This window comes from Pipistrellus hanaki (genome assembly GCF_964339955.1).
Source record: "Pipistrellus hanaki genome assembly, chromosome: 10".
Taxonomy (NCBI): Eukaryota; Metazoa; Chordata; class Mammalia; order Chiroptera; family Vespertilionidae; genus Pipistrellus; species Pipistrellus hanaki.
In genome coordinates this window covers 64,817,639-64,838,088 of record NC_140512.1, presented here as the reverse complement: position 1 = coordinate 64,838,088, position 20,450 = coordinate 64,817,639, and positions in this window count along the sequence as shown.

Sequence of the window (20,450 nt, the reverse complement as noted above, 5' to 3'; positions counted from 1 at the left end):
ATCTAATTATCTTTCTAAGAAAAACTTTCCTGTCTGTGGTTAGAGAAGGAACTGTAATGATGGAAACAGAGACAGAGATATGCCAAGTTACTGGCTTTGAAGATGGGGCAGGAAGTCATGAGCCACGGAATCCTGGCAGCCTCTAGAAGCTAAACAGGCAAAGAACCAAATTCTTCTCTAGACCTTCCCAAAGGATCAGATCACGCTGACACCTTGTTTTTAGGCCAATAAAATTCTTGTAAATTTTCTGACCCACAGAACTGTAGCATAATACATTTTTTTAAGCCACCAATTTGTGGTAATTTATTTTAGCAGGAATAGAAAATTAATATACCTACCTAAGTCAATTATTCGTTAAAAGATATGAATGAGACTGTGTATGTGTTTTCTACATCAACCATATTCCAAGTCATGTATTCCTGAAGGCTATACCTAGTCTATTGTATCAAATTATAAATACAACTAGAGGCCTGTGGCACAAAGATTCATGCAATAGGCCTTCCTTCACCTGGCTGCCGCCACTGGTTTTCCTCCGGCCCCTGGGACCCAGGCCTTTGCTCTGGCTGCCACCTTCCACCTTCACTCCTGCCAGAGTCTTCACTGACTCTGGCCAGAGTCTGCAGACTTCACTTCCCTTTGGTCAGAGTTCTGCTCCTGTAGCTCTCTCCACCCCCATCCTCTCCCTCATAGCAGGTGTCCTGCCCCACCATGCCTCTCTGTGCCTGGAGCAGCTGGAGGGTGGGCCAGCTGCCATCTTTGTCCTGCTAATTTGCATATTCCCTCCTGATTGGCTGGTGGGCATCATGGAGGTACAGTCAATTTACATATTTATTAGTGTAGATCGTGGCCAGTTGGTATCTTTGTAGTTACACTGTGGAGTAATTTTTACTAACTTTTATGTAACAAACTGGGCTTTTTTGGTTTTTCACATGCCCCATGCCTTGTCTATTAAAACTTAGCACTTGAAAGATTCCAATATGGCTGCATAGTAGTTGGAAGCTCCATCAGCTTGCTGCCAACATCAGACCATTCAGCTTGAAAAACCAGTTGAAGTATAGCTGATCTGAAATTCTGTAAGTAGGAAACACAGAGAAAGGACAGTAGGAGATGCAGAGAAGGCAAGCCAACCTGCACACCTGTGTGACTGGGAAGCCAGAGGAAAAGTGAAGCAGATGAGTCCTTCTCCTTGGGGGTGTGGGGTCTTAGCCCCATAGAGGAGCCCCAATCTAGAACAGCTAAGAAGGAAAGGGGAGCCCACATAGCTTTGGGTGATGGGAATCAGTGATGATGTGGTCCATCTGGGAGACCCGACTGCACCATCCCAGGCAAAGAGCAATTTCTTTGTTACAGCACCAGCTTGGGAAGTTTGCTCCCATCTGTGTCTGTGGGAGTTGCCACAGAAAACCTCAGGGCTGGCAGAGGGGTTTGACTAGTTTACCCAGGAGTGAATCTGAGGTATCTTTTATTCTCTGGAAAAACTTTGGACAGAGAGCAGGATGGGGGCTGGACATATGGCCTAGGAAAGAGGATTAATCTTCCCCACCTGAAGCTCACATTCAGTGCTCCTCTTCCAACCTGTGAAACTGCCTTGTCCTGCTGCAACCTGAGGCAAAGGGGAATGGCTCTGGGCTGGAGATCTGCACCCTCATGGCTGGGTGTGATGGCACAGTGGGGGCTTAGACATTTGGCCAAATTGGAGTCTGGTCAGAGGACTCGCCCTGCAAAGGCTGGCTGTGCTAAAAGATTAGAGTGAAAAGTAGGGCTGATTTTTTTTTTTAACCCATCCTTCTTGGTGTGGTGGCGACGGGGTGACAGGAAACTGAGGCGTCAGAACTATGTCTCTGGGATGGGCTCTGTCCAGGAGACAGATGGGCATATTCTAGCCCTTCAGCTGCATTATGGGGAACCAGAGCTGAGTTCCCCAGTGCGTGCAGCTGGCATAGCCCTGAGAAGAAGAAGAGGTGCCTGCCCCCCTCCTATAAGCCACAGACACAACCCCCAATCCGAGTCTGTTTGAACTACTCTGACAAGGTCACAGAACTCACTTTCATGGGGGAGGGAAGAGCAGCTCAGAACAGGGGACATTCAAAGTGAAAGACCCAAGGTAGATGCAGCCTCTGGGCTATGGAGGCCCCACCCACCAGGCTGCTTGGGGCTCCCCCTGCCATATTTCTGTCAGGTTGCTGAAGGCCAGGCAGGGACAGTGACTGACACTGACTCACAGCAGAGACCCAACTAGGAGGCCAGGGACAGGTGCACCAAAGGGCCAGATTCAGACAACATTGGAGCAAAATCCAGCAAGTTCTACAAATAACAGATCCAAAGGATAACCACAAGGGAGTAAAAAAAATAAACTGCAGAGGCAAGCTTCACTTTTTTTTTATATTAAAAAAAATGTTTTGAAGTTCATCTTTTTAGATTTCTTTCTTCTCATTTTCCTTTCATATCTATGTCCCTCTATTGTATTTTACTTCACTTTCTTTTTTTCTTTTAAATTTTATTATATATCCCCACATTTTATTTTCTTAATTATTAATATTTTTTTAAATTATTTCATTTATTATTTTATTCTTTCCTTTCTCTTCCTTCTTTTTTTTTCATATTCTCTTTTATTCTTCTCTAATTCTTCTGGTCCCTTGTCCTTTAGTCTTTTTTAAGTTTGTTTTGGGGGTGGTGGTGGTTTGTATTTATTTTCCATGCTGTTTTCTGTTTGGTTGTTTTTCTTGTTTTGTTCTGTCAGCACCTGTATAACAGTTGACACAACAGGTCAAGGTTGAGCCTCACAAACAGCGAGCTTGAGGGCTGAGCTGACACACAAATGAGACAATAGTAATTAAGACCCAAATATAACTGGAGGTTCCACATAAATCATACAAGGAACATTTAGCACCCAGCTAATAAGAGTAAGGTGACTATTCCACTGAATCCCAAAGTCACCCACTAGAGAAGGCAACTCCACTAAGACTGGGTGTCATAGCTGTCCTATTCAATACACAAAAACAAACACAAAGAAGCAGCAAAAATGAATAAATAAATAAAAACAGGATCCAAATTAAAGAACAGGAGGAATCTCCAGAAAAAGCTAAATAAAATAGAGGCAATTAATTTATTAGAAATAGCATAAAGTAATGGCTTAAGAATGCTCAACAACATGAAAGAGGACATATAAATCATGAAAAACTATCAGTCAGAAATGAAGAATGACATAGCTGAAATAAAGAATACACTAGAAGGAATAATCACTAGGTTAGTGGAGGATAAAATCAGATAATTAGAAGACAAGCTAGAAAAAAATATCGCTCAATCAGATCAGCAAAAAGAAAAAAGATTTTAAAAGCATGAGGATAGTTTAAGGGAACTTTGGAACAACATAAAATGCAACAACATCTGCATCACGGGGGTAACAGAGGGAGAAGAAAGTGAACAAGGGATAGAGTCCATGTTTGGAGAAATAATGAAAGAAAACTTCCCTAACCTGAAGGAAAAAGTCACACAAGTTCAGGAAGCACAGAGAGTCCCAATTAAGATGAACCCAAAGAGGCTCAGACCTGCACACATCATAATTAAAATGGCAACTGTTAAAGACAAAGAGAGAAACTTAAGGACAGCAAGAGAGAGACAGTAAATTACCTACAAAGAAGCTCCCATAAAACTATCAGCTGATTTCTCAACAAAAATACTATAGGCCAGAATGGAATGGCATGAAGTATTTAAAATAATGAAAAGCAAGGATCTGAAACTAAGACTACTCTATCCACCAAGGCTATTATTAAAAATTCAAGGTGAAATAAAGAGTTTCTCAGACAAAAAAAAAAAATTGTTAAATAAATTTATTACCACCAAACCAGCATCCCAAGAAATGTTGAAGGGATTGTTGTAGGAAGAAGAAACACTGGACAATGGAAACAAAAGAAAAAATAAACAAATGAAACTATAGAAAACTAAAGAGTTTTTATACAGCAAAGGAAACCATCAACAAAATGAAAAGACAATATGACATATTCTCCAAATATACATCCTATAAGGGGTTAATATCCAATATTTATAAAGAACCTATAAAACTCAACACTTACAAAACAATCCAATTAAAAAATTGGCCAATGATCTTGACAATTGGAATGGTCTTTTTCAAGGATCCTGCCTCCAGATGCTGTAGAACAAGCTTCACAGACCAGAAGATTTAAGCAAAAGTGTGGAATATTTATTATAAGCATATTCAGACTCCCTGGTGGGGAAGGTGTCCAAATAATTGGTTTCCCAAGAAGCTAGTCAGTCTATGAATACATATGTGCTTCAAGCCTGATTTATATATACATGTCACCACCTGATTGATTCCCTCATTGTTCATGCCCAGCAATAAACCTGAACTTTCTCAGTTCCATGTGTCAGTACACCTTGTTGCTTCAGTCCTTCCTTTGGTTTCCCATGCCTCCCACTCTGTGTCCAAAACCATTTTATTATTTCAGCACAGTTAGTTTCCATGATTAGTCTTGCTCCAACTGTCATGTCTGCCCCTGCCTATGTTTCCCACTGGACCCTGCCCTGTTTTTCTGTATTTCAAGCTAGCTTTTTTCAGTCTGAATAGACACTTCTCCAAAGAGGTGATTAATAGACATATGAAAAGATGTTCAATATGTTTAATCATGAGATAAATGCAAATTAAAATAAAAATTTGGTATCACCTCACATGTGTCAGAATGGCTACCATCAATAAATTAACAGACAATTGTTGGCCAGGATGTGGAGAAAAGGGGACCGTTGTGCACTGTTGGTGGTAATGCAGATTGATGCAGGCACTGAGGAAACAATATGAAGTTGAAACTGCTTTATGACCCAACTATTCCACTTCTGAGAATTTAGTAGAAGAAATCAGAAACACTATTTCAAGAGAATATATGTACCCCTATGTTCATTGCAATATTATCTACAATAGCCAAGATTTGGAAGGAGTGCAAGTGTCCATTATTAGATGAGTGGATAAAAAAGCTGTGGTACATTTACACACTAGAATACTATTCTGCCATAAAAAGGAAATAAATTTTACCTTTTTTTCCAGCATTGATGACTTGGAGAGCATCATGTTAAGTAAAATAAGCCAGTCATAGAGAGACAAGTACCACATGACTTCACTCATATGTGCAATTTAATGAACAAACTTAACTACCAAGCAAAATAGAGACAAACTCATAGATAGAGAGCAGGCAGTTAGCTTGGGGAAGCAGGGGGTGGAGGGATTAAACAAAAAATAAATAGCCGAAGCCGGTTTGGCTCAGTGGTAGAGCATCGGTCTGTGGACTGAAAGGTCCCGGGTTCGATTCCGGTCAAGGGCATGTACATTGGTTGCGGGCACATCCCCAGTAGGGGGTGTGCAGGAGGCAGCTGGTCGATGTTTCTCTCTCATTGACGTTTCTAGCTCTCTAACTCTCTCCCTTCCTCTCTGTAAAAAATCAATAAAATATATATATTTTTTAAAATTTTTAAAAAAAGAAATAAAAGAGGGAGAACTCATGGACATGGACAACAGTGTGGTGATTGTGGGGACAGGGTGGAGGTAGAAGAGTGCATAAAGGCAATATATGGAAAAATAAAAGAAGAAGAAATATATCCATTTGATAGGTACTATAAGAAGTAACCTTAGATATAAATGTATTACATGTTCTAATCAGGGATATAGGGGAGTTGAATGGGTAATACTAATGGGATCAGTCCAAGAAGATGATACAACACTGAAAAACATACATACACCCAAAATATGAGTACATAAATATATTTTTAAAAGTCTTGGAGGACTTTAATGGAGAGATCAACAGCAATACAGTCATACTAGGTGACTTTAACGCCCTACTGACATCACTGAACAGATCTTCTAGACAAAAAAATCAACAAGGAAACAGCAACCTTAAACAACACACTACATCAGATGGATTGAATTGATGTTTACAGAACATTTTATCCTAAATCAGCAGAATATACTGTGTTCTACTCAAGTGCACATGGAACAGTCTGAGAGATAGATCACATGTTAGGACAAAATGTTTTAACAAGTTCAAGAGGTTAGAAATCATATCAAAAGCATCTGCTCAGATCACAATAGCCTGAAACTAGAAATGGACTACAATAAAAAATAGTCAAAACATTAAAAAAACATGGAAGCTAAATACCATATTATTAAACAATTAATTGATTACCTATGAGATCAACAGATAAATTAAAACTTCCTGGAAATAAGTGAAAATGAGCATATAACAACCAAGAATTTATGGGACATGGAAATGCACTCCTTAGAGAAAAATTCATAGCATTATAGACGTACCTCAAGAAATAAGAAAAATCTCAAACAAGCAATTTAACCATACAATGTAAAGAACTAGAAATAGAACAATAAGAAAAGTCCATAGTGAATAGAAGGAAGGAAATAATAAAGATCAAAGCAGAAATAAATGACTTAGAGACTAAAATAACAATACAAACAATCAATGAAATCAGGAGCTGGTTCTTTGAAAAGTTAAACAAGATTGAGGAATCTTTAGTCAGATTTATCCAGAAACAAAGAGAGAGGACCCAAATAAATAAAATCAGAAAGAGAAAAATTGGCATTAGAGAAATACAAGGACTGTAATAAAATACTATAAACAACTATATGCCAACAAACTGGACAACCCGGGCAAAATGGAAAATTTTCTAGAAACATATAATCCTCCAAAACTGAATCAGGAAGTATCAGAAAACCTGAATAAGCTGATAACAACTAATGAAATTGGTGCAGTAATCAAAGAACTCCCAGCAAACAAAAGTCCTGGTCCAGATCACTTCACAGGAAAGTTTTACCAAACATTCAAAGAACAAACACTTAATCCTCTTCAAACTATTTCAAGAAATTCAAGAGGATGGAAGACTTCCAAGCTCTATTTACAAGGACAGCATTATCCTAATTCCAAAAGCAGATAAAGACACTACAAATAATGAAAATTATAGGTCAATATTCCTAATGAACATATATGTTAAAATTCTGAACAAAATATTAGCAAACCAGACCCAGCAATACATTAAAAAGATCATACACCATGACCCAGTGGTGCTTATTCCTGGGATGCAGTCTTATAAAATATTCACAAATTAATAAATGTGATACATCCCATAAATAAATGAAAGATTAAAAAAATCATATGATCATATCAATAGATGCAAAAAAAAAAAGTATTAGACAAAATCTAGCACCCATCCTCTCTAATAAAAGAGAAACATGCAAATTGACCATACCTTCACTACACCCACAAGCAACACCCACCAGTCAATCAGGGTGAGTATGCAAATTAACCCAACCAAGGCAGTTAATTTGCATATCCAGGCCAGAGTGAAGACTGAAGACAGTGTAAAAAGAAGCCAAGTTGTGGAGAAGCAAGCAAGTGGGGCGGTGGAGAAGGCAGGGAAGCAGGCGGGGCAGGGAGAAGGGAGAGAAGCAGGTGGGGCAGTGGAGACTGCAATAGGAAGCCCTATTGCAGGAATCTTCCTGCAAGGGGCATCTAGTTTATGATAAAAACTCAGCAAAGTGGAAATTGAGGGATCAGACTGCAACATAATAAAGGCCATATATGACAAACATGCAGCCAACATCATACTCAATGAGCTAAAATGAAAAATGCTTCCCTTAAGAACAAGAATATATGGATGTCTGCTTTCACCACTTTTATTCAATAGTAGGAGCTCAGTGTGTGATTCAAAATCTCGCAGTGCTGCCCATCCTTGAGTTGCCTAGGGATATTTTCCCATTGATTTTTAGAGAGCATGAAAGAGAGAGGGAAAGACAAAGAGAAACATCAATGTGAGAGAGACACATCGATTGGTTGTCTCCTGCATAAACACTGGCCTGGGTCCACTGTGCAGCAGCCCCTGTGGCCACTGCTGGTTCCGCCCTGCCTTGCTCCCTGTACCAGCAGCCTGCTGGTCCAGCCCTGAGAGTGTGCAGGCCGGGCTGAGGGACCCCTCCCTCCTCATCAGCTCACAAATTTTCATTCATCAGGCCTCTAGCTAGAAAATAAAAGAAGGAAGTTTGGGAAATTCACAAGTGTGAAATTAAGCAAACCAACCTAAATAATCAAGAGATCTACCTGGGCAGCCCGAGTGGGCAGTGTTAGTTCTGTAGATGATGGTTAGTGACAAGCCTCAAGGCTAGAGCCGAAGTTAGGCAAGGCCTAGGAAATACTGCCTTATTCAATTCCCAAATAGTTCTTGAACTTGTCTTTATCTGTAAACAAACAGATATGTATTTAATGGCTTCCCAGATAAGCTCTGGACCCTATTATAATCAAACCTATGCATCTATTGGTCTATGAGTCATTACTTCCCAGTCCAACTGCCCAGCTGGGTTGATCCCCGAGTTCTCATAATTCAGGATGTGCCTTCACACCCTCTGTGCCTGGGCTGTGCTATTTTCCTCATTTTGAATGTCTACTCACATCTGTTGCTGCCTATCCAGACTTCATATAACATCATGTAAATGCCACATTTTATAAACTATAAAACAATACATAAATCTTAACTACACTTCCTGAGATTTACTCCCTTCAAGAACCATTTTATTAAGTCTTCCTCCTCCCAAGAGGCCTTACTTAATAACTCCTATTAATTTCTTTTGAATCCTTTCAAGCAAAAACACCTCTTTTCTTCCCCCTTTTTAACCTATTGAAAGGAGTTTAGAGATAGGAGAGGAAGATTAGGGGGAGGGGGTCTGGGGCAGAGGAATGCATACCTGATGGGCAGAGATGGCCCAAAGTCCCCCAATAGTGAACACACTATATGGTTTCAGTTACAAGAAAAGGGGAAGAAGAAGAGGGGGCACCAGATGAGCTTTGAAACCAATACCATGCAGGGAAAAGGGGAAAGTGGAAAATTAGGAAAAAATGAAGGACATAAAATAAGGAAGGGTCCAATTAGAAAGTACAATGAACAAAGAATTACAAGCATTTATAATAACCCAGAGACAAAGAAACTTACTGCTAGGTTTTTTTCCCATCTTAGAGAGAGCAGGTTTTCCCCAATTTGGAGATCCCCCTCCCCCTCCCCCCCCCCCCCCCCCGCCTCCTCAGGGGGAACCCCTCCCTATGTGGGAGTTTGTATACATCTGTAATTTTGATATGCATTACCAAGTTGCACTTCATAAAGGAAGTACATTTTTATACTCATACCAATGATATATGAATGCTTATATCCCAGCTGCTTCATTAAATCTAGATTTTCATAATCTAATAGGTAAAAAAAAAAAATAAATCTCATTGTAGTTTAATTTGAAATTGTTTTTATTAGGAGAATGTTGTACAAGTTTGTCTTATGTTCATAGTCATTTGTTTAATTTGTGAACTAGCTATTCATTTCCTTTGCTCATTTTTCTCTTAGATTGATACTTTAAAAAAGCAATTCCTAGCATATTAATTCTTAGAATTACACAAGTAAGAATTTTTCTCTCTGGTTTATAATCTGTCTTTTGACTTTTCATATGATAGTTTTGCCACAGTTAAGATTTTTTAATGAAATTAATTCGTGAGTTTTAAAATAGGTCAGAATTTTTAATCAAAGTTAGAATGTGCTTTCATAATCCAATTTTATGAAGAAATTCTCTTATGTTTCCTTTCAGTATTTAAATGATTTTATTTAAATCTTTGGGTTTTTATCAGTGTATAATATAAAGACTGGATCTAACTACCTTTTTCTAAGTGGAGCTACCTAGATGCTCCAATATATTGTATCATTATATATTCATCATTGTTGATACATATGACTATAGTTCATTCATTTTATGTGTTAAATTCTATTGTGTGACTATATACAACTTATTTAATTTCTCCAGTGACAACGAGCATTTTGATTATTTCCAGGGTTTCATAATTATGAACAGAACTGTTATAAAAATGCTAATACATATTTTATTTAAAAAATCTTTAGCCCTATCTTTCTATCTCTTAAAACTTGTATTAATTGAATGAATGAGCTGCTATTAAGCTACTTTCTATTACTTACTCACTCTTTTCACACTAGAACTTTAAAGAAAAAAAGATAAGAAAAAAAGATAATCTTACATCTTTGGACTACCTACCAAATTGACTAGGAGAGGAATGAGCTCTCAGTAGGATATAGATTGAATTGATTTAAATTAAATTGAATGTAATTAGTCGCCTGCTGTAGGCAGTGAAATGTAACATGAAATAGTTTATTTCCTATGAATTTACCAAAAGCAGAAGCAACAGGATAAAATTAACTGTACATATTTTAAATGTGCGTATGTCTTTATGTTTTAAGCTTATGGAGAAATTAAATCTTAACAGGAAGCTTACAAGTCAATCCATTCCCCTTTGATACTCTTGGGATTTCTCCTGTGCACATGAATACGTATACAGCTTCTGAAATCTATCAAAAAACAGCTGAAATGTGATGAAATTTTATTGCACAATTTACTGTTCACACATTCCAAAAGAGTGGCGTGGCCATATTTGGTATCTCTAACACCATTATTTTGACTAAGTCATTTGTTTAACGATAGGCATCTAGAGGTATTAGTACAACCTCTTATGGTAAAAGCCTCCAGAATGCATTCCACACTACAGTGTTATCCAGAGCTCAACAGCCTGGGTTTTAAATGAACAAAATTTATATCTCTTTCAGAACTATAATTGATTTTCTTCCTTATCCAGCTATTACAGAAGCTGTACACAAAACAGTCACCAATACTCTTGTGCCACCCCTTTTTAGGGCTGATTCAACTTACGACAAATAAATTACACTGAGGCTTGCCAGAAACTCATATTTATATTACAGCAAAGAGGCGGTCTTAAAAGTGCACATTTCCATTAGTCATAACATATTGAGTTCTTAGGAAATGCCCTACCCAAAGAAAATCAGTTTAAAAGTGAGATCTTGTGTAAATTTTTAAAGGAATAAGTTATTAAGTGACAGTGTGTTAGCTAAAGAAATCTTCTACTAGGAATCAAAATTGTGGTTTTTGTTAATAAGTAGTAATACTTAATATTATTAAGGCAAAAGGTTGTGTTATAATTAATGTGCAGTTAAAGTGTCTGTGAGATTTGAGCCTTGTAGAACTGCACTGAGTACTGTATTTCACATACAAGCCACTGTCTCTGTTTCTGCCCTAAAACACTGCTCTGGCTGTCTCCTAGAAGAGTCATAATTATGATCTTCAGAAAATATTGGGTCGGCAGCTAAGTAATTGCGGATTTTTTAAAGAAAATCAAAGACAATTTTTTCATGGAACTAAATAACTTTATTCTGTAATGTACTGCCCATTTTGATCAATGACCTTTTGCCATCTTTCAGGCAGCATCATAATCCCACGTCCAAAAAACTTCTGGTTTTTATTAGCAAAAAACTGCATCAGGTACGATTTGACATCATCATCATTATTGAAATTTTTACCATTCAAGGAGTTTTGTAAAGATCGAAACAAAAAGTAATCAGATGGTGCAAGGTCAGGACTATATGGTGGATGTGGCAAAACATCCCAACCAAGCTCCATTAATTTTTGCCGAGTGACCAAAGATGTGTGTGGCCTTGCATTGTCATGATGGAATACAACACCTTTTCGATTTGTCAATTCGGGCCGCTTTTCTTCAACTGCATTGTTTAATTTCGTTAGTTGTTCAATGTAGACATCAGAATTGATCGTTCGGTTGGGTGGTAAGAGTTCAAAGTAGACAATTCCTTTGTAATCCCACCAAACTGATAACAAAACCTTCTTTTGATGAATATCAGCTTTTGATGTTGTTTGAGTTGGTTCACGTGGCCTGCTCCACGATCTTTTCCGCTTGATATTGTTGTAAACAACCCATTTTTCATCGCCAGTTATCAGTCGTTTTAAAAATGGATCATTTTCATTACGTTTCTTTAGCAAATCGCAGCTGCTAATGCGTTGCGTTAACTGTGATTCTTTAATTTCGTGAGGAACCCATGTATCGAGTTTTAAAACACAGCCAAGTTGTTTTAAGTGATTTTCAATGCATGTATGTGATACATGAAGCTTCTCTGCAATCTCACGTGTTGTACTGTGACAGTCCAAATTGATTATTGCTTTGATTAGGGCGTCATCAACTTCAACTGGACGACCAGAGCGTTTTTCATCTTTGAGTGAAAAATCACCAGAACGAAATTTGGCAAACCAATTTTGACACTGCCGTTCTTTTAAGGCTTCGTCACCATAAACAGCATATAACTTTTTATGAGCTTGCGATGCGTTTTTCCCTTTGAGGAAATAAAAAAGCAAAATATGACGAAAATGTTCCTTTTGATTTTCCATTTTTTAACGAACGCCAAACGAAAACTACAAAACAGATCAAAAAACTTTTTTTACTGATTAACAGCTGAATAGCCAACTATCAAATAACAAAATGTGTTTTACATTTGTACTACGTCTGCAAACCTAAAAATTCAACTGAAGCCATATATGTGTGAAACCCGCAATTACTTACTTGCCGACCCAATAATTTGCTACAATGGCTAAAAGAATGTAAGATGATTATATTTGTTTAGCTTTTGCATAGGTCTTGTTTTAGTCTGTTCGGCTGCTATAACAAAAGTAGCATAGCCGAAACCGATTTGGCTCAGTGGTAGAGCATCAGTCTGCAGACTGAAAGGTCCCAGGTTCGATTCCGGTCAAGGGCATGTACTTTGGTTGCAGGCACATCCCCGGTGGGGGGTGTGCAGGAGGTGGCTGGTGGATGTTTCTCTTTCATCGACGTTTCTGGCTCTCTATCTCTCTCCCTTCCTCTCTGTAAAAAATCAATAAAATATTTTTTTTTTTAAAAAAAAGTAGCATAGACTGGGTGACTTCAACAAAAACTGGCTGTCTAGTGAGAGCCTATTCCTTGGTTCAGAGTCAGCAGTCTTCCTGCTGTGGTCTCACACAGTAAAAGGGTGAGTGGGGGAGAAGGCTAACTGAGATCTCTTCTATAAGCACATTAATCCTCTTCTGGAAGGGTCTGCCCTCATGACCTAGTTATCTCCCAAAGGCCCCAGCTCCTATTAACATCGTCACTGTGGGGATTAGGTTTCAGTATAGGAATCTGGAGCAGACATAAACATTCAGTCTACGGCACTGCTCATGGTTTCTTATTCACAGAATGTTTCCACAGCTGTTTTTATTTCTGAGTAAAACCAAAAATGCCCTCATTGCTTATTGATAAAACGTATTATTCTACCCAGGGACCCTGTTGACATAGATAATAATTCCATAAATATCACTCATTATTCCCTGCATTTATTTTCAAAACGATGTAAAATTCTCCATTCCAAGACACACAAGGATTCCACACCGGTTACCTCAATAAGCTCTGATGCTATAATGTGTCATACTTTTATTTTATAATTCTTTTATATCACATTTGCCTTGTTTGTCTAGGGAAGTGGTGAGAAAATACTTGGTTAGCATCATTGTTAAATTTGAGCATTGACTTGTGGAAGAGGCAGATTATATCTTTAATATCTGCTTTTTACATCATTTCTAAATACATCTTGCAATCCAAAAGGTATTTCTCAATGCTCTGGTCTTAGGTTAAAAATAAATCTTACTATTGGTGCAATAGTGTGGAGTTTTCCCAATCAAAATAATTTTTAGAAAGTTTTGTTCCTAGAGGAGAAAAGTGAGCATCTGTGCCAGTATTTGCCTTAAGATTACAAGGAACAGAAGTGGATAGCAACACCTTGTGACATCTCATTTTAATGAGATCATTCCAAGGATTTTTCAAACTTGAACTTGTAAAGAAGAGCCACCTTTTGTTTGGTTATGGAAGATGAGACCTGGAAGTATTCTAAAGCTGTGTCCCTCATGACATGGAGAAGTTAGTCTGAGAGAATGAATCCAAAATGCTATAAAGAAGGGAGAAGGAGAGTGGGAGAGAAAAGAGTGAGAGTGAAGGAAGGAAGGAGAGAGCATTCTTATAAAGCCAGCACATCCCAATTGGTTTAAACAAGTCCAAATTGTGCTTTTGTCATGTGGGATACTGCAAAGAAAAAAAATGTGATCCTGTTGGGGGAGGGAGGCCGTAGTGTTAGCAACGCGATCTGTAAACTACGGTAAGAGAGTATTTCCTTTTACTTTTCTGTTAGGCCACAAGCCATACTGGTGACTGACTCCTTACAATCTTCAGTAAGTACACGACAGGGACAAACAAGGATCCAAGCTGGCTCATCAGAAAGAAAAAATGACTATTGGGATCAATAAATAGTTTTGTCAAAACACGCCTTTTCCACCTGTCATCAGAAATCCAATGTACAATAGTGGAAGGTCAGAAATCCTGCTGAATTACGAAGTCTGAGCACTTTGTCCTGTACCCAGTACAGTGTGCGTGGTGCTTTTAGAAGGAGCCAGAAAAATGGGGATCACTTAATCTCCCATGGCTCCCTAAACTATCTTCTGTGTCCTATGCCTGACTCCCTTTCCAAGCCCTCATTTCAAAATACGGTAACCGGGTATCAGCATGGCAGCAGAGTGAAGCTTTACATCTGGTTTTCTAAGTCAGTGGCCTAGAATAGGCAATTAAATTGAGGATAAGAGGGGTAGATAGGGACCCAAAATTTCTGCTAAAGGATAAAATCTATTCCTATAAACTAGAGATACAAAGATTTTTACTTTAGGAACACGCACATTTTATTTTCCAAAGATGGCCACAGAGATATCTCCCATACCACATTCTTACTATGTGATATTGCATAATACCTATGTGTCCTTGGTCCTTAGTGGGCCTCTGTGCCTGCCTTGACAAAAAAATAAAAATAAAAAATGTGAAAGTGAAGCATGGGACTTATGAGGCTAGTTTAGAAAGTTGCCATGCAATTCCACCTTGCTCTCTTGGGATATTTGTTCTTAGAACCCAGCTACAAAGTGTGAAGAAGTTAGAACTAGCCATGCAGAAAGGACACATGCAGAGGCCATTTGTCCATGCTCTTGCTAATGGTACTAGTCAACACCATCATCGATGACACACGTGAAAGCACCTTCAGATAATTCTATCCCACAACCATGTTTCAAGTCTTCCAGATAAAGTTCCAGGCTCATGGAAAAGAAACAAGCCTTTTCTATGTCTTGGGTCTCCAAGGCTGCACTCAGTTTTAATGATTCAGTGGGACTTACAGAATTCAGAAAATCCACTATATTTACAGTTTATTGAAGTGAAACAATAAATTAAATAATTATAATAATTAAAATCAGCAAAGGAAAAAAAATGCAGGCAGAATCTTGGAGAAATCAGGCATGGTTTCCTAGTAGTCTTCTCTAAGTGGAGTTTAAACACAGCACTGAGCCCAGCTGGGAGTGACAAAACTCCTGAAGTATTGTCAACCAGGAAAGCTCACCTGGGCATTGTTGTTTAGTGTTATTATTGGTGGCCATTCACATAAGTATTGAGTGCCTGTTTGTGTGCCTTAGTTACTTTGCTTATAGCTTCTTAAGTGATCAAACAATACAGCATGGCCCACGGTCCTTACCACAGGCCACATTTTTGGTATGCTCTAAGTCTCCAGGTATACAATGACATTCTTTTCTTTTTTTTTTTTTTTAAATATATTTTATTGATTTTTTTACAGAGAGGAAATGAGAGAGATAGAGAACTAGAAACATCGATGAGAGAGAAACATCCACTAGCTGCCTCCTGCACATCCCTTACCCGCAACCAACGTACATGCCCTTGACTGGAATCGAACCTGGGACCTTTCAGTCCGCAGACCAACGCTCTATCCACTGAGCCAAACCGGTTTCGGCTACAATGACATTCTTATCAGGCAGAATATTCCAAGGGTTAGGGGTGTCGAACTCAATCAGAGAAGGGGCCAAAATCTAAAATCCAGCCTAAATCGCGGGCCGAATGGTTTACTGAACAGTCATAAACTGACAATGTCATAAACTGACAGCGGAGTGCAGTGATGACAGCGTGGTGCGGGCCACATTGCAAGGCCTGGCGGGCTGGATTTGGCCCCCGGGCCTTGTGTTTGACATATGTGGTTTAGAGGGTATCTCTTAGGATCCAGTCAGAGCCAGTCTTTATTTAGAATGTTCAGGTTTTGAACAACCCAAGTTTGCTGAGTTAACTACTGCTCAGAAGGCTCATTCAGAAAGAGGCCATACATGTCCACCTTGCTCTCTGAGATATTCGCTCTTGGAACCCAGCTACTTTTCTGTGAAGAAATTCAAACTAACCAATGCAGAAATAACACATGGAGAGATCATATATATTAGATATCCTTGCGGAGTCCTGGTCAACAGCCAGCATCAACCAGGCATGCGAAGATACATCCATCTGATTTTGGCTCCCACTGTGTCATCCCCAGCCTCCAAGACCTCCAGCTAAACCCCCAGACATCATGGAACCAGACTTTCCCACTATGTTCTGTCCATGATCCTGGCCTATCTAAGCCTACTAACATGGCTATTTTAGGGAAATAACTTTGGGGTGCCTCTGTATAAAGCAATACACACTACACCAGCTTTTGGACTCTTGAAGTAGAGTGCTGCCAAAAAAATCTCAAACATGTGACATTGACTTTGGCAAAAGTGAGGAGAAACTTGAAGGGTCTTGAGGTTACTATTTGAAAATCTAAAGGGCTTGTAGGAGTCAGATGAAGCTAAAGGGCTAGTGTTTTCTGGATTCAAAGTAAAGCTGTTCCTTATACCCAGCATTTTCATGGCAATTTTTAAAAATGAAGAATTAAGAAGTGATTTCTGGGTAATGATAAAGTCCAGAATGGTGTGTAAGAGCCTTTGTTAAGACTTCAGAAATACCTAACATAGTGACTCATATATAACAGTGCAGACAGAGCTCCTTAAGAATCTCAGGAGTAAATCTGCATTTAAAAGAGTTTCTAAGAATACTAAAGAATACTAAATGTGCTTTCCCATGGAAATCTCACACTGGGAGCACAAGATAGAGAAAAAGTAATATCAAAGAGTTTGTGGGTGTGGCTTTGGCTTAATGGAATGGAGTACATATTGATACATGAGAAACACACCGATTTTTTATTTTTTATTTTTTTAATATATTTTTATTGATTTCAGAGAGGAAGGGAGAGGGAGAGGAAGAGAGAAAGATAGGAACACCAACGATGAGAGAGAATCATTGATGGGCTGCCTCCTGCACACTCCCCACTGGGGACTGAGCCCGCAACCCAGGCATATGCCCTTAACCAGAATCGAACCTGGGACCTTTCAGTCCACAGGCCGATGCTCTATCCACTGAGCCAAGCTGGCTAGGGCCACACAGGCTTTTTAAATCAGTATAACAGCTGGAACTAAAAGGCACAGAGTCAGTACAAAATGGAAAGGGGCTTTTGGACTCCCAACTTTTGCATGGGAGGCTCAGGTTGAGAACATGAAGTACTTTTAATGGCAAAAGAAGAATGCTTCAGAAAGCAGTCCAAGGAGTTGAAATGAATCTTAATCAAGAAAGTGACATGTTCCTAGCTGGATTTCAGAATTGCTATAAAACAGTGGCTATTATGTGCTTCTCATTTAACCTATTTTCAAAAGGATCATCTATAGCAGATATTCTAGCACTCTCCCACTACACGTTGAGTGAGTGTGAGGGACAGGTATTATATTTCTTTATCACAGAGATTTTTCAGGTCAAAAGGAATGATACTCAGAGAGCTGTAGCCAGTTAGCTATACCTCGGGAGCATTATTCACATTTGGACTTGATTTAAGTGACAGGTATTAGACTGTGAATTCAGTATATTCAAAGATCTTTAAGGTGAAATAATTATATTTCATGTGGAAGTGATGTAAGTTTTTATTACAATAGGACACATGGTAGCATATTATATTTTCCAAAGAAGATTGCAACAACATCTCCCATCCTATATACCTACTCTTCTTAAGTCGTGATTTTAGCATCCTCTCATCAAGGTGGGCGTCCCTTAAACTTGAGCAGATCTTTGTGATTCTCTAAAGCAATAGAGCAAGATGGGAGTGACTCTGTGACTCTCATAGCCAGATCCCTAAACTGCTATAAATTCCAGTTCATGGTCTTAGAACACCTGTTTTTGCAACCCAGTCACCACGCTGCAAAGAGGCCAATGCAGCTCAGAGAGGCCTCCCACCTGCAAACGTCCCACCCAACAGTCAGCCCAACGTGAAACATGTGAAGCCAGTTGGCATTATTGCAGTTTACCCAGCTCAGCTGATGTTGCGTGCAGCAGGGACAAAGGATCCTTGCCTTTCTGCTCAAACTGAAGATTTGTGAGTAAAATAAATGTGTATTTTTGTTGTTGAGGTTTAAAGCCACTAAGTTTTGAGGTGGTTTGTTACACAACAATAAATTATAGATTTATGGAATCATTTAAAATAATTCTAATGGGCCTAAACCGGTTTGGCTCAGTGGATAGAGCATCAGTCTGCGGACTGAAAGGTCCTGGGTTTGATTCTGGCCAAGGGCATGTACCTTGGTTGCGGGCACATCCCCAGTAGGGAGTGTGCAAGAGGCAGCTGATTGATGATTCTCTCTCATCGATGTTTCTAACTCTCTATTCCTCTCTCTTTCCTCTCTGTAAAATATATATATATATATATATATATATATATATATATATATATATATATATATATTAAAAATAATAATTCTAATGGGAGACAATTTTGCAGTGCGGAAAACAACCTGCAGACTCTTGGTTGTCACAACTGGGTCAGGGTGCTACTGGCATCTAGTAAGTCAAGACTAGGGATGCTGTTGAACATCCTACCATGTGCAGAACAGCCCTCTACAAAGAATGATCTGGCTCATTATGTCATTGGTATCATGGTTGAGAAATACTGATTTAAAGTTCTGCTGAAATAAAAATGACAGGCATATGGTTACCTTAAGTCTCAAGCCTAGCAAAGCTGGCCTACCACTCATTTCCTTTTGGAATATCTCAAATATCCCAATCCTTCAAAAGGTGCTTTTATGGTAGCACAATTCTACGGAAGAAAAATCTCAAACAATACCTTGCTTGGCATTCATCTTAGGGCCAATGGATAAGGAAGAGCCTTTCAAAAGTAACAATCCAGTGCATCTAAAAGGAAATATAAAGGAACTCATTCCATTGACAATAAAGTTAGTTCTGCTATGCCTGATTCTGGAAGATGTAGTGTTTGCAACTGATTGGCATGTTTTTCAAAGCAGGAGTTTTATTGTGCTATGTTGCTTTCGGTACTCCACTGCAGTGGGTTGACTATTGCCCCAAATTCCTATCTGCTGAAACCTCAGAATCTGACCTTATTTGGAAATAGGTGTTTTGCCGATATAATTAGTTAAGATGAAGTGATGCTGGAGTAGGGGTGATCTCTCAATCCAGTGAAAGGTGTCTTCATGAGAGAAAGGAAAGAAAGATTCACACACACACACACACACACACACACACACACACACACATTAGCCATGTGAAGGTGACTCCTTAGGAAGGGGCATGAGAACTGCTTTTCCTGAGTTCTACCTTGATAAAACCTTTCTGTGCCCTTTATTTGTGAAAGTCATCTCATATAAAATCCTGGCTTGTGCTAGCTTTCTTGAATATCTTTAATATGTTACTCCTCTTTATTATGATCTAAATGATTACTGTTGGGAAAGTATCTAATGCATTTTTTTCCCCCTTCTCAGTCATATCCATCCCTGAATCTAGATACCCAACATTTTTCCCCTATTTTTCAAAGTCCAGTAATTTTACCAAAATATGTCTTATATTGGTTATTTTGAGTCAATATTTTTAGGTATGCAGTAAGTTCTTTTATTATGTAGTTTCATGTCATATTTTTTTCATCCTTTAGAATGTGGACGAAAGGAGATACATGCTAACCTGACAAGCTCAGGGGAGGCCTACATGGCAGTCTTGCAAACTCAGAGACCTAAAATAACCACAAAAGATGGTCTGAAAATTAAATATTTAACTACAAACAGATAATAGTGGATAGTCATGTCCTAGGCCAATATTTTCCCTGACAAAGATCAACTTAGATCTTCACTGAACCCATTTGCCTTTTTGTCTCTAACATATCTGTGAGATGTGTGGTAACTTGTAACTTCCTTTTTACCCCGGACCCCTCAGGGCACAACAAATGGCACTGGGACATTCCCTCATTGTTATTGTTGTCAAGTTAATTGTCAACTGTTAATTATGTTAAAGTATCCTGTATCCATCTCTGTAAAAGAAGCACAGATCTATCATTTCACTTTTTACCTTATCCCAGAGGTTTCCCCTCTTTGCTTTATCCCACCTCCTTAATCTATCACCAATGAATTTTCATGTAACTTCCCTACATCTCTTTCCATTGATCGCAATGTATAAACACAGATGTAGCCCTCCATTCTCCGGAGCATTATCTCAATTCATTAAGGTTCTGCTTCCCAGCATATGTCGACAGTTTGGCTCAAATAAACTCACAAAAATTATTTACAGGTTTCAATGGCTTTTTTATGTTAATAA